The following is a 15,065-nucleotide window of genomic DNA, read 5'->3' as shown; positions in this document are numbered from 1 at the left end:
AATGGATTGGGAATGAATGCAAAGAGAAATGATGCTGTAGATAAGCCAAAGTGCAGAATGAGCTCCATAAATCAGGGCTGCTGTGACATTGTTCATTTATGAGTATATGGTAATGCATAAAAATGAAGGCAAAATGATTATTCAGAAATGTTTTAAACTTGTATATGGGGTCTAAAATGTTTAAAAAGACACCAGGATTGCGTGAGAAAACTTTACATGCTTTTAAACTCATCATGTCCGTCTTAGTTTACACAGATGCAATGCGTAAAAGTCTTTAAACACTTTGAATTCTAAAGTGAAGTTAAAACTCACCGGGTAAAATGTTTTTATATCTTATGCGTATATATCTTACCCATAAAATTCGGTCTGTTTTGAGTGAATCGCTCGAGAAAACACTACAAGGAAAAAAACACAAGAAAACAGTGCTTCAGAACTCACTGGAATACGCATGGGGAGAAAATTGTCCAAAAGTTTTGTATGAGCATTTATCGTGTATGTTTAGAAATTCTGGAAAAAGTGGTAATGTTGCTTAGTGGTTAAAGATCTGCACCAAGTTAAAACCCCTATCATTTTAAGGGTTTTCTTGGCGTAAGAGTTTGTTACTAGTGGTGAATGAAAGGTTTCAGCTTTGAACATGAATCATTCTGTCCTTGATCAAGACACATCATCTCTGGTATCTCCAGGAGGACTGCTCTCTTTCTCATATATTTAAGTCACTTTGAATAATAAACATCAAATAATAGACTCACTTGTAATTAGTCTCGTTTTGCATCCTTACAGTCAGTTTCAGCAACAGTGTGGTAGCTGTACTTTAGACTTCACCTGGATCTGTAAGTTAACCAGAGAAAAGACGAGGATTATTCATAATTTATTGCATCGGGGGTCTGCGCTGAATTTTAATACCTCTGTTGCGTTAGGTTGGAGCAATGAATGTTATAATAAGACGTGAGGTTGTAAAGCCTGATGAAGTTCTGATATTCTGCATGCAACAGAGGTGTGGCTTTAACTCATTTGGAATAATAATTAGCACAAGTAGTCAAGCTGGAGAACACTACAGAATAGAGTACACACATGTAAAGGGACTTTCACTTCATCTCAGCCACTGATAAAGGCAAACAATGTCTGTGTCGTCCAGGGTTGCAATGGAGAGTGAGTGTCATTAAAGGTCTATAAATGTAATGATGCGCACGTGTTTTGCATATGTGTTTATAGAAGAATAATAAAAATGTAATGTGTGCGTGTGTGTGTGTGTGTGTGTGTGTGTGTGTGTGAGATATATATACAGTATAGATAGATAGATAGATAGATAGATAGATAGATAGATAGATAGATAGATAGATAGATAGATAGATAGATATTGATGTAGAATACGCATCATATGTAGAATATATCATGAGTATATTATGCATTTTTTAAGAAAATACATTTGCTTATTTATTGTTCTTGTTTGTTTGTTTTGTCATTTCAATACTTTTTAATATTTTTTTGTATTCTCCTAGGTACAAATATACAAATCACACATTCAACGTATCAAATATATATAAAATGCATCAAAATCGAATAGTTTATTAATAATAATATAAGACATAAAATTATACTTAATTTTTCATAGACTGACATTCATCAAATTATGATAATTTAACTATTCATTCATATATATATATATATATATATATATATATATATATATATATATATATATATACTCACCAAAGATTTTCTAACATAATATTTGCAACATATTTTGTTTTAAAATGCTGTCTGAAAATCAGTCGATGATGTGTGGATTGTGTGTGAATGTGGGTGCGCTAAAGAAATCATTGTTATTGGACTGGAGGAGTTGGCTTTGAATATGCCAGACCACCCTGTTGAAATGCCTGAGAGTGTGTTGTGTTGAAAGCTCACAATGTATGCATTCTATAACCATGCATATGTGCATGGAATTTACAGCTTCTAATAAAACTGCACATGCTCATGCACACAATAGCGTTTGCTAATTAGCATGCGTCAAAGTTGTTATTCAAACTGTCTGCTGGGATTTGCAAGATTTTATGCATGTGTGCACAAGCGTGCTTCTCTCCATCAGCATGCATGTTTGTGCAATGGGCTGTTTTGTACACACGTGTGCTTGTGTGGGAGTTTGAATTAGTAAGATACAGAATGGCCTTGTATAAGACCGGACAGCGCTACATTTACTGAATATGATGCAGTAAAGTGCTGTGCAGTAATAATTAGCCTTTCAACAGTGTGGTCCGCTCAGCGCATGTAAATAAGTTCTTCCACAGCCCAACGCGCTATAACTAGACTTGCACATATGCTGGCTATCCATCTGTCAGATGCGCCTTAAATGAGACTGAGATCTCACTCTATTACAAACACATTAGAAATAATTTCTTGATAATTACATAAGATAAACATAAAGCAGCAATGGATTTTTTTTGCATTCTGTACCTTGTCACCATACACGTGTTTTCTAAAAACCCAAAACATGCGATAAACAGCATTCCAAGTCCAACCCTAAAATGGCAAGCATGTAAACCACTGTGAACACAGCTGAAGTATTTGTGAGCTCAGTGATGCGAATGCTGTTTATCTCCATAAGCGTTAAAGCATCCTGACTGCTTATATTTTTCTTCCTCCTACGCATGTGTTCTCTCTTCGCTTAGGAAGTCTACCTTTGTTAGACTGCGTTTTTCCCTGCGACGAAGCCCCTGGGTGCAGAACTCTGTTCGAAAATTCTGCTTTAGTAAGAGACTCCAAGGCCCCGTCAAGCTTTCAAAAGCCTTGCCTTCATATTCATTAATATGGAAAGAGTATGGAGCTGAACACTAAAGATGCCATCAATACATTGTAATATTCTTACATACACAGCAAAGGTGCTGCGCGGTTGCATATGCATGCAAACACAGACTTCCAAAGTGATCTCGTCTTCTTGGCTTGCTATAATATGAAATTTGCATTTAAAGGCATCATTGTGTAAGAGTAAAAGAGTAGCGTTAGATCATGATGAGAAGAATGAGCATGTCAAATGCATCACGCGGTGGCTGCCAGAGGGTGGCGTTCCCACTGAAAGTGATTTTATAAAGTAGGCTAGCCTCTTCAGACTCCTTCAAAACAGCAATTCTGTTGCATAAGTCATGCATCAAATCAATAAAGAGATGTTTGAGTGTGTCTGTCTGTGTGCATGCAGAGAGAAAGAGAAAGTGATATGCAGAGATTTCAGCAGTCTGGCAGTCCCACTCGCTGCCAAGTAAATCCATTTCTGAGCAAAAAGAACAGCTTTGTAGGTTTTTTTTTTTTTTTTTCTGAGGAGCAGCGTTGTTGCTGCAGAGCACTTCTACACTCTACAGAGCTCTACAATCTCACGTTTACAAAGCTAACTGATTCTCAAACCAGATGCTAACACATTATTATGATAACAGAATGTTTTTTTTCTTAGTGCAGCCCAACAGTCAATTATGTGTATTGGGTTTAGGTTGAAATTCAGACACAGATTATTTTGATAGAAAAATAAGTACAATGCAATGAAGAAGGTAAGTAACAACTTTTCGTGTGAGAACATTTCTTTTCTTCCTCCAGGTCAGATTAGTAAAACTCTTAAATTCTGTCATAATTCACTCATTTCATTTTCTACCAAACCTGCTTGACTTTCTTTCTTCTGTAAGGCACAGATGGCATATTTTTGAAGAATATGTTCCCCACTCTTTTAAATGTAATGTCAGTGAATGTGCCTGCAGCTGTCAAGCTTCAAAATGACAAATGAAATTGTAAAAGTATCATTAAAGTGGCCCATATGACTTGTTTATTATTATTATTATTATTATTATTATTATTATTATTATTATTATTATTATTATTATTATTATTAAAGCTCCAGTCAGTAAGTTCTGCCTCTTTGTAACCATCTCTGTTTGAAATCCTGCAATTGCAGCTGTTTGTGGAATTATTATCACCACACCAGTGTGGATATACCAGTGTGGGCTTCACAATCACAGATTCTAGCCTACGTCTTGAATTTTATGATCCAAAATAGGAATTTTCACTGTATATTGTCATCTGAACAAGTAACAAGTCTGCCATGTTTGTTCTGACCAACTGAGGAAAAAAGCATTACAATAAATTGCACTAAATGGTGATTTAATCTCAAGATTGGTTAGCTCATATCAAATCAAACTGTGCAAATTATTATTATTGTTATACTTTATTCTCAAAATTATTAATGTTAAAAAAATGACTATGAGTATAGTGTGTATTAGTTATGTAGATTTCTATTTCTGTACAGTCTAATCTCTAATTAGTCTATAAACTATCCGGCAGCATGCACAAATTTTCCATGAAAACTTACCAGTACACATTATTTTAAGCTAACCGTTGTGAATCGGTCTAAAGGGGATAGTTTTGAACACTGGCTGGTTATGTACTTGCTCAAATATTGATTTCGGATCATTTTTAACCAAAAAGAGTTACGGACTGCAGCTTTATTGAAAATCTTGACATTGACCCCTCTGTAGTTCTACTTTGCAAGTCTGATTTTTTCAAATGAATCAGTTTACAAAACTGAACTGACTGATTCATTCACAAATCAGACTGATCCAGCTCTCACTGACCAGCTGTATGTCCATTAATGGCAAAGAATTATTTGTACAATATTTAAACATTTCTTCTTCAGGGTTTATTGTCATGAGGTTGGAGCAACATTAGCATGATTAAAGAATGTAAAAAAAAAAAAAAAAAGGTTCCACATAGCACCAGATCAAGGTTATTTGATAAATAAATATCAGAAAATATAAATATATAAATAAATATCAGAAACCTGCCAAAGTGGCATAAAAAAAGCATTAATAAAATGGTCATATGATCAATTTCAAAAAGGCTAAAACAAGAGGAAACACGGTTGAACATTACACGCAGTTCTGTGTCATGGTCTGCTCATGATAAATATAAATAAACAGATAAATAAAGATAAAGAAACAGATAAATAATGTTAATATTAAAATGAATTCATGATAGGGTAAAATAGGGTAAACCCCTACTTTAAAAACTTAATTACATTTAAAACTAATAAAACTGTTTAGAATTTAGATTCACTGCATTTATTTAAGCAGATTTTTTATTTTATAGGCTATAGAAAAAATTATTGTAAAATACTGTATAAGAACTTGGGAAAGGCTACAGCCGTGAAGCACAAATTCTCAATGGTACTAACAGGCTTCTTTCAAGTCTTTCTTTTTTTGAAATCGGATTATGTTAGGTTCACCCAGTAGGTGTCGTTAACTCATTTACTAACCTTTGTATATACAGCGTATAGTTCAGTTTTGGGGTAACAATGAACAGGGGATTCGGTATCTGTCTTAAAATTCCCTTTCAGCGCATGTTGAGTGACTGAAGCAGACTACATCTGAAACGACTGAGATGTTAAACATAGCGTAACGTACATCTCTTCTAGACTGGAATGAAGACTTTCTAATGATAGTAATTACTGACAGCGACGGCTTGGCGGGAGGGATCACAGTTGACTGGAAAAGTTTGGGCATGTAGCCCAAAATGAAACAAAATGAAACTATTTTGTCCTTTAGGAGTCTACTACTGATTGTAGAAGATGTATCTATTGTGTGTGCGTGTGTGTGTGTGTGTGTGTGTGTGTGTGTGTGTCTAAATAAATGATGTGTTTTATCAGCTTCAGTCTTTGGCTCCTGACAGCGCTTCTCTAAGTCGCCACTTCCCCACTGATTCACAGCATCCTGACATACACTTTATCTCTCTGCTCTCTCTGGAATATCTCTCTGCTCTCTCTCTCTCTCTGCTCTTCTCTGAATATCTTAATCCATAGAATGCGATTAATGGGGAACTCACTCAACTCCATTTCATATCTCGGGAAATGTGGCTTGCTTTCGAGTCACACAAAAGTCTTAATAAAACATGTAGGTCACTCTGTCTTGCAGGACTTGTCCTCATGCTCCGCTTTCTGGATTTGCTGTGTTTGGAGTTTTTCCGGCTATACCTCTGTGTCCTGTTTATGGATCAGTGGCCTTACAGCTATTACAGAAGCATTTTTAATATTTAATTGTGTCCCTCTACTATTGCTGCTCCAAGGCCTTTTTCTAATCTGCAACACATTTATTATCATCAAACAGCCTTCAGATGCATCTTACAAAAGGATTCAGAAACATGTAGTGCATTCAATACTGTGTGTCAAAGGTCACACTTGCCTGTTGTGGTTTTGCTATGTGGTTGCAGATTGCACAACTTCAAGCTCTCGATTCGATTTGATACTGGTCTTGTTTCAATATTGATTCTTTTGGAAATATTTTATGTACCTGTAAATGTTTCTTAAGTAAAAAAAAAAAAAAAAATTCTGTCAAATAATGCTGCAAACTGGAAACCTTCTCACTTGATGCATTATAATAATATTAAAGGTTAAAATTGACCCAAAATATATTAAATTCAATTGCTATTTATCAATATTCTATTTATATTAATATTAAACCTTTTATTTTAATAAACAGCACTCAAATTAAGTTACATTTAAATGTACACATATTTATAACCACTTTCCAATGACAAATAGGCTTATGTTTTATAAGTGTAATATGTAATATAATGAATCTAATAAAGTATGTACACTGTAAAAAAAAAAAAAAAAAAAAAATCCATACAATTTATGGTAAAAAAAAAAAAACTGCAGCTGTGGATGCCGGAATTCTACCCCGAAAAAAATATGGTAACAACGTTTTAGGTTTTATGGTTTTACCTTAAATTTACAGCTAAATACCGTAATTTCATTAACTAATATAATGTTAATATACCAACCTTTTGAAGTACTGAAATCTGTTTGTTTACCTTTGTAATACACAAGGTGGCGTTGAGAACAAAAAGTCCATCGCAAGCAGCTTTTAAATGATAAAATACAGTGCACAGTGTCACGTGTTTCCTTATTTGGTCCTTCCTGTGCCTGTCTTCATCATGTTTTTTAGTTCCCAGCTGCGTGTCTGTGTATTTGAAGTGTTTTCGAAGTCCTTAGTTTTTCTTTTATGCCAAAAACCATTAGGATATTAAGTAAATCTTATGCTCCATAAAGTTATTTTGTAACTTCCCTATCGTAAATGTATCAAAACTTAATTTCTGATTAGTAATATGCATTGCTAAGAACTTCATTTGGACAACTTTAAAGAAGAATTTTTTTTTTTTTTTTTTTTGCAAGTTTCAGATGATGTTTAAATATCAGTAATAATAATAAAATACCCATATGACTGGTTCTGTGGCCCATGTTAACAAATGGGTTGAAATTTGTATGATTTGTCAATTGTGTGAGGAGGATAATATTTTAACTGAGGCAAATGTAGCAAACATATCAGTTACGCCCAGTGTGATTATTATTATTTGTTTATTTTTATAGAAAAAATACAAATATAGGAAAATATTTAAACAGGATGATAGCAGGATAGAACGATAAGATAAGAAAGAATAAAAAATGGAGGGTTGACAGGTATGCATTGCAGGACGATTAATGGTGTAGGTGTAATTTGTTAAAGCAAGCTTTACTATTAGCTGATATTAATCATACTTAAAATTAGGGATTTTAACTCTAACCCTTAACTCTAAGGTTCCTTTAGTGCTAGCTTCTTCAAGATTAAACCTATTGTCTTTTAATATGAAGGGCAGGACCATAAAGCTACAAAGCTAAACACAGCAGAGATTGTGGTAAAGTATGGGAAACAAATGAAGAGCTCTCTGGCTCTGAATAGCTACTTCCTTTAACGGGGGTTGATCGGCCACCGGGCATGTGTGTGTGAGTGTGTGTGTGTGTGTGTTGTAGTGCCAGGTTTCAAGCTTAGTACCACCCCCTTATTGAGGAACTCAAGTGGATCTTTTAGTCCTTAAAGAATCGCTTCAATAGTGGGAAAATGTTCCTGCAGACACTCTCATAGCATACAAGCAGAGACACAGAACACAAACACATACTTCTGAAATAAACTCTATTTGAACCCAACCTTAATTATTAAACCTCTGTGTGTAACTCAACCTATACCATTTACTATTCAGAATTATACAATCTGCCAGGAGAATGATGAAACAGATAGAAAAATAAAATCATAAACTTGTAAAAAAGGCAAGGAGCGACCATTTATAGACACCTGAATATCTTAGACTGTTAATATTTGTGTGTGTGTGTTTATGTGTGTGTGCGTGCTCTTGTTTTTGTGACATATCAGGACACAACTCAGTATAATGACATGGGTATGACACAGGTATTACAAGGAGAGGGTGACTTACGAGGACATAACCCATGTCCCCATTTTTCAAAATGCTTATAAATCATACAGAATTAGTTTTTTTTGAGAAAGTAAAAATGCGCAAAGTTTCCTGTGAGGGTTAGGGTTAGGTGTAGGGTTGGAGAAGGGCCACAGAATATACAGTTTCTACAGTATAAAAAACCATTATGCCTATGGGATGTTTATTTTGTAGCTTCATTGCCAATACTTTAAAAGGAACTGCAAAAAAAAAGTACAAAAATCAGAAATCAAAGCTGAACTGAGACGGCTCACCTAATTAAAGGTCAAAGGTGAGTCTGAAGTCAAGGGTCTGCCATAAAAATAACAATTCAGTTCAGATCCTTTCTAAAAACCCCAGACCTAACAAATGGATTCTACATGGCCTAACCACATCAACACACAGTGACTTTATTTAGATGACAACAGAGGTTCTTAATGAGCTGTATCTGGTATCAGACGCACCAGTGAGTGATACGTCCTCCATGCGTAATTTGTCTTCAACTCTATTTCTAAAACCATGCTCTAGCTCAATGCAGTGCGCTGTGGTAATGTCCTCCCTTGATCTGCTTTGCTGATTGGCAGATGAATCGATTGGCATGCTGGTTAAGACTCTCCGGCGCCTCTTTTGGTGTGTTTCATCATCAGAGGAGTTACTCATAAAGAGGACGAGTCATCAAAGGCTCTAGTGCACATTACAACGTTGCAAATGCAAGTTCTGACGGATGATTGGATGATGTCAAATATCTCGGCCAATCACAAGCTCTAATTTTGCTGCAGTAAAACGGTGTTGCGTGCACTACATGCTTAGGTGAATGTGCAAAGTATTTTGTAGCAGAAATGGGGTAGTCTTCTAAGATGATTTGAAAGGCCTCAAAAATTAGTATGTTTTTCTTTGTATGGACAAGTCAGGCCAGTAATTTAGATTTGATGACATACAATAGTGCATGCTCTACAACTCATCTTTTTTCTATTAAAAATATTGGCAGGGATGGTAAATGAACAGAGTACAAGTCTAGTCTAGCAAGGGGCCAGTTTTTTAAAGAATAGAATTAGAATAGAGATTGCTAGAGTTAGAGGGTCAAATAAAGTGATTTTGTGCCTCTTTATTGGCACAATAAAGCAACATTCGTTTGCAGAATGCAAGCTTCTAGAGGGCACATAAGTCTGAAGTAATAAATTTAGGTAAAGTGGTGCAGAGCCAGTGGTGCTTGTGTAGGGAAACATTAATGACTTGAGTTCTATGCAAGCAGCTATAGGTAGCCAGTGCAAATTGATAGACAAAGGTGTGACATGCATTCTTTTCAACTCATTAAAAATTATTCTTTCTGCCGCATTATGGATTAATTGTAATGGTTTGAAAGACCTGCCAAAAGAAATTACATTTTTACATGTACATTTTACATAATGCCAAATTAATTTTATTTATCTATCTATCTATCTATCTATCTATCTATCTATCTATACACACAAAATATAAAAAGAAAGTAAAATCGTAAAAACAAAAAAGTTACAAAAATATAATAATTGGCTTACCATACTTTATCATTTTCAGCCCATTCTAACTGATGCTTGCACTATAGTCCCATAAATCATTTTCACAATTTCAGCGGTCTCATCTGTGTAAGCCAGCTACATTATGTTACCTTGGTGACATATTTAATTTGCAGGAACAATGCTATAATACATCACAGAAAAACAAATGTTAAAATTCGAAAAGGCATAAAAACATGCACATGAACAACAAACATGAAAAGCAGTGACAATGCAGCACTGGCAAGTGACAGTTCTGTCAACTGGTCTGAAGCGCTCTCACACTGGCCCCGGGCCATCCTTACTGTTGAACCCCTGCTATTATTCCTGTACTCTTGTAAAAGCACAAGTATGCAATTTAATAGAAAGTATTCTGTCCCATGAGGATCCAGGCTCTCTCCAATAAAGACTATTTTCAAATAATTGCACCATGACAAAAGAATTCTTCTTTAAAACATTTTGCAGCAACTCACTGTTCTTCGTGGCACTTGAAGCAAGCAAAACAAATTTTTATAGTTTTTACGGATGAAAAGAATTGTTGTGTGGAAAAAGAGATAACTTTAATATTTATTTCAAGTCTTTATTTTTGGCACAGGAATTTAGAATTGATTTTTTCGAGCTGACTGTTTGGTTTAAGCATGATGTTAAGGAACTGCCTGTAAGCAAAACCCAGTTAATTCCTGACTCTCTCTATACCCAAAAAACGCCCGTACCACACTTCTGTCCTACCCCTCTTAACTTATTAACATGATTAACCATGAGGAACTGCTTAAAGATAGGCTACAGAAGGTGGTTAAGGGAAGAACAAAACTACCTGTGACTTCCCACCTCCAAGAAATGACTGCAGTCTGGGGAATTGTTTCAAAATCAACCTGTTTGATTGATTTGATAATGAGCACCTTGATGAAAATCATAACTAGTTTAAAGATGTTCAGGAATTAGTTTGACTTCAGATTTTGTTGTGGTTAATTTTTTTCTGCCTCTGTATAGATTTACAGCACTTGTGAGAGAATGACAGTGTGATGTAGTATTTCATGATAAAATCCTTTATAAGTGTGATTTTTAATTTGCAAAATATGCACAGGGGCTCCCTTTGTGTACAGTAACATACAGCTGGTTATTATATTCCCACTGATTTAAGACAGACATATTTACAGAGTAATGTATAATAATAGTTAAAGGTCTCTGCTCTTATTTTGAATGTGTGTCATGTTTAAAATCATAAAATCATACTCAGCAAAGAAAATAATGCGGGACTTTTATCCATCGGGAATTGAGTGGATCGTGAAAACTGCTTTCTATATGACAGGTGTTAGGAGGAAAGAGGCTGGGGGGAAAAGAGTGACGTCAACCAAACATCTTCTTTTCAGCGGCAGAGCAAGTCATTATATTTTTATGTTTTTTTGTTTGAAATAATGTGCGCTGACTAATCGTGCATAACTTCAAGCATCTTTGTTCCATTTGTTAGTATTTCATTTAATCTTAAACAGAAAAATATCACAAAAATAAAAAGACCCCTTATTTTCCCATCCACTATAATGGACCCCAGGGTTGTGTGCCATACAGAACTGAATTGAGAAATTAAATTATGTAGTTTGGAACAACTTTCCCCCATGTTGTTCTAAACTCGTATGGATTTCCTCCTTCTGCTGAACACAAAAGAAGATATATATAAAAAAAAATGATCCCATTAACTTTTAAAATAAAACTTTTTTCCATACTATGGAGGTAAATGGGAACCACCAAATGTTTGGTTACCCACATTTTTCAAAATATCTTCAAAATATCTCTACAAGTAACCCTGAACCACAAAATAAGTCTTCAGTCGCCAAAAAAAAACAAAACAAAAAAAACATTGTAATGGTCAAAATTATCGATTATTTTTCTTTAATTCCAAAAATCATTAGGATATTAAGTAAAGATCAATATCTTCCATGAAGATATTTTGTAAATTGCCTACCGTAAAAGTATCAAAACTTAATTTTTAAAATAGTAATATGCATTGTTTAGAATTCATTTGGCGATTTTCTCACTATTTCGATTTTATTGCACCCTCAGATTCCAGATTTCCAAAATGTTTATCTTTGCCAAATATTGTCCGATCCTAAAAAAAAACATAGATTAATGTAAAGGTTATTTATTCAGCTTTCGGATGATGTATGATTCTCAATTTCGAAAAAATTGTCACTTAAAAATAGCTATGTAAACGTTTTACTGTAATATTTTACTAGAAAAAAGTTTGGCAAACTTTAAATGTAAACCTGAAACAAAAAAGGTAAAACCATCAATAGTTTATAGGCCTCACAGATAGAATGACATTTAGATAGAGACACAGACAGACAGGCAGACAGACAGACAGACAGACAGACAGACAGACAGACAGACAGACAGACAGACAGACAGACAGACAGACAGACAGATAGATAGATAGATAGATAGATAGATAGATAGATAGATAGATAGATAGATAGATAGATAGATAGATAGATAGATAGATAGATAGATAGATAGATAGATAGATATCGCCCAGTGTGGCCACAGAGACTCAGTGTGCTAAAACAACACCAGTCCAGTTCTGAAGAGTCCAAGAGTCTGTCATCAAAGCAGAAAGCACTCTTCCTCCCCTCTCATCCAGCCCTCCAGATCTCCCGCTGACCTCTCAGGAGAGAGAGAAAGAGCGCATGCAAGTGGAGGCCCTTTAAACCAGCAGCGGCCGCGTAGCGTTTGCCCAGCGAGAGCACCATTGTTGCTGTTCAGCTAGCAGACTGAATCACGGAAGAAGATAATGAGGAAAGCTGCCGTTAGTGCGATGCTGCCAGAGGCCCGCATGTTGAGCTTTGTGTTGCATTGCACGGTGTAGATAGCATCACTGCGGTTGAGTGTTATCCAGCCTTGGAGCCATCTCCGGGCCAGGCTGTGAGCCTTTGTGTAGCTGCCAGAGCCGTGGAAACCCGGCAAGCTATCTTGCACACCTCATAAATCCGCCCCCCATTGCCGCCGCCACCGCCTGCGCTCGCGCTCGCCCACCCTTCTGCAAGGAAAAGTGGAAGAGGAAATCAGATTAGGGACGTTTTTTCCCAAGCCCTGAGATCAAAAACCAGGCTTAGATATCAAGGCTGCCTTTTGCCTGGTTTCAGCACAAATGGAGAGACACACATACCCGGCATCAGATTTAACAATTAGTGCCTTTCGCTTAGCTCTCTGAGAAGCTATTTATCAGGCGGCTATATTTGAAGCATTTTCTAAAAGTCGTAGGTTCGGGATTTAATTAGTATTTCATACTTCTGTCATCTGAGCTCCATTAACAAGGGGGAAGTCAACTCTGTACTAACAAGGAAGAAACATTAATGCTCATTTGAGGAAGGGAAAGGAAAAGATGTTACGTAACAGGGCATAATGGATTTAGCTTTACAGTAGTTTCTCATACTCTCCACAAACATGATTTTCTCAGGCAAATTCACAAACCGTTGCAATGCTTTTGCACATTTCAGTGCAAAAACCTTCATCATGCATAGTTAAATTTAGTGCTTTAACACAGACTCAAACTTAATAAATGTATGACTTTTTCCACACAGCTGAATGGATTTATCTGCAGTTAAGCCCCGTTCACACCAACAACGGTAACTATAAAGATAACTATAAAGTAGTGCTGTCAAACGACTAATCGCAATTAATCGACTCCAAAATAAAAGTTTTTGTTTACATAGTATATGTGTGTATATTTATTATGTGTGTATATACACACACATACTATGTAAACGAAAATTTTTATTTTGGATGTGATTAATCGCGATTAATCGTTTGACAGCACTACTATAAAAATAATTATAATATGGTTGATATCATCTCGGACGCTCATCTGCCGCTTTACATTTTCTTGCTCGTCATAGTAGGATGGATTCTGATTTGCTGTCAATGTTTTGATCATTCATCAGCTGGAAAATAAATGTTTTGAAACAATATAGTTTTTCTGTGCATTTATCATTATAGCTGTGGTGTGGACTGCTATTCTTTAATACTGAGGATGATTTTTTTTAACTACATCTTTATCATTATCTTTATAGTTATCATCCTTGGTGTGAACAGGCCTTTAATCTGGGCAAAGTAAGGATAAACAAAATGTATTTGTATAAAAAATATCTGACTTGAAAAAAAAAAGTTTACTCAATTAAAATGTACTAAGCTTTCTTTTTTTTATAAACGTGAGTGAAATGTTTGTGAAATGCTTTATGTTACCTGATTAGCACAATTCCTTTAGTGAAACAAGGGTTAAAAAATTTAAAATAAACGGCACTATCATTGGATGCAAAGTTTTGTTTTTGTTTTTGTTTTTCTCAATCAGCTAAACAGTTGCATCATCTGTCTGAGCTTCTGTGCTGATTAATTTATGTTTCTCATGTGTTTTCCATCCTTGAGAATCTGTTTTGACAAATCTGTTCGTAAGGGTACGGAAGGTGCGGAGGAGTTGGTGTTGGGTGAATTTGTTGAGATTCGATTGTCTGTGCGCATCTGTTGTATATCTTTGCAGACGATCTCCTTTCAACTCTAAACAGAACACTGTGATTACAGAGAACAAACTGACCCTGAAAAACACAGGAGAGCCCTGAAATGTCTAATGCTTGAAGTCTGACTCTCTTCATCTGACTAACACAAGTCTTTTTAATTCAGTTCAAGCGGCGGTCGTCTTTTTAACGCCTCTGGGTAGATATTTCCTATGCAAGTAATAGAGCTGTTCAGGTGGTAGTCCAAAAACACAGAAGAGAATTAGCATTTTTGACCTACAGGTTCCCTCTGGATTTTCCTTTGGGCTTTTATAGTGACAGTTTTGGATTTATGAGTAAAATAAGATCTTTGGTAAGCATTACAAGAAGATACTAAACATTTTGTTCTACTACATAAACTGCACACAGTTATATGCTAAACATCTATTTTATATACCAAACATGTATCAGGTATTTTAAATATGTATTAAACATGAATTTTATACCAAATACCAAAATGTAAATTTTAAACTTCCTCACATTTACGAAATAGTATTTCATTCTTCTGTTGAGCACAAATAAGATATTTTCAGCTATTTGTGTAGCCAAACAGTGCCAAACCAGCAACTGTTTGGTTCCAAACATATACCTTTATGCTAAGCAGAAAAAAAAAAGAAACTCATATGGAAACTTGGGTGAACTAACCCTAAATATCAACCCTTTATAAAAAAAAAATACAATAAAAAGCTTGACAACTATTCCAAGCTCTTCTACAGTTACT

General features: G+C 35.3%; 2 protein-coding genes across 2 annotated transcripts in view; one reads left to right on the top strand and one right to left on the bottom strand.

Annotated features, from left to right (window-relative positions):
• LOC113118191 (metabotropic glutamate receptor 3-like) overlaps positions 1-15,065 on the top strand; it is a 35,502-nt gene that overhangs the window by 266 nt on the left and 20,171 nt on the right. The gene's annotated exons all lie outside the window — the stretch shown is intronic.
• elapor2a (endosome-lysosome associated apoptosis and autophagy regulator family member 2a) overlaps positions 12,335-15,065 on the bottom strand; it is a 51,004-nt gene continuing 48,273 nt past the window's right edge. Inside the window, exon 23 of the transcript XR_003294294.1 lies at positions 12,335-12,834. The gene's annotated coding sequence lies outside the window, so the exon portion shown is untranslated. The remainder of the gene's footprint in view (positions 12,835-15,065) is intronic.

The sequence above is a fragment of the Carassius auratus genome, chromosome 18 (assembly GCF_003368295.1).
Source record: "Carassius auratus strain Wakin chromosome 18, ASM336829v1, whole genome shotgun sequence".
In the NCBI taxonomy this organism is placed as follows: domain Eukaryota; kingdom Metazoa; phylum Chordata; class Actinopteri; order Cypriniformes; family Cyprinidae; genus Carassius; species Carassius auratus.
This window is presented reverse-complemented; position numbering and strand designations above follow the sequence as displayed.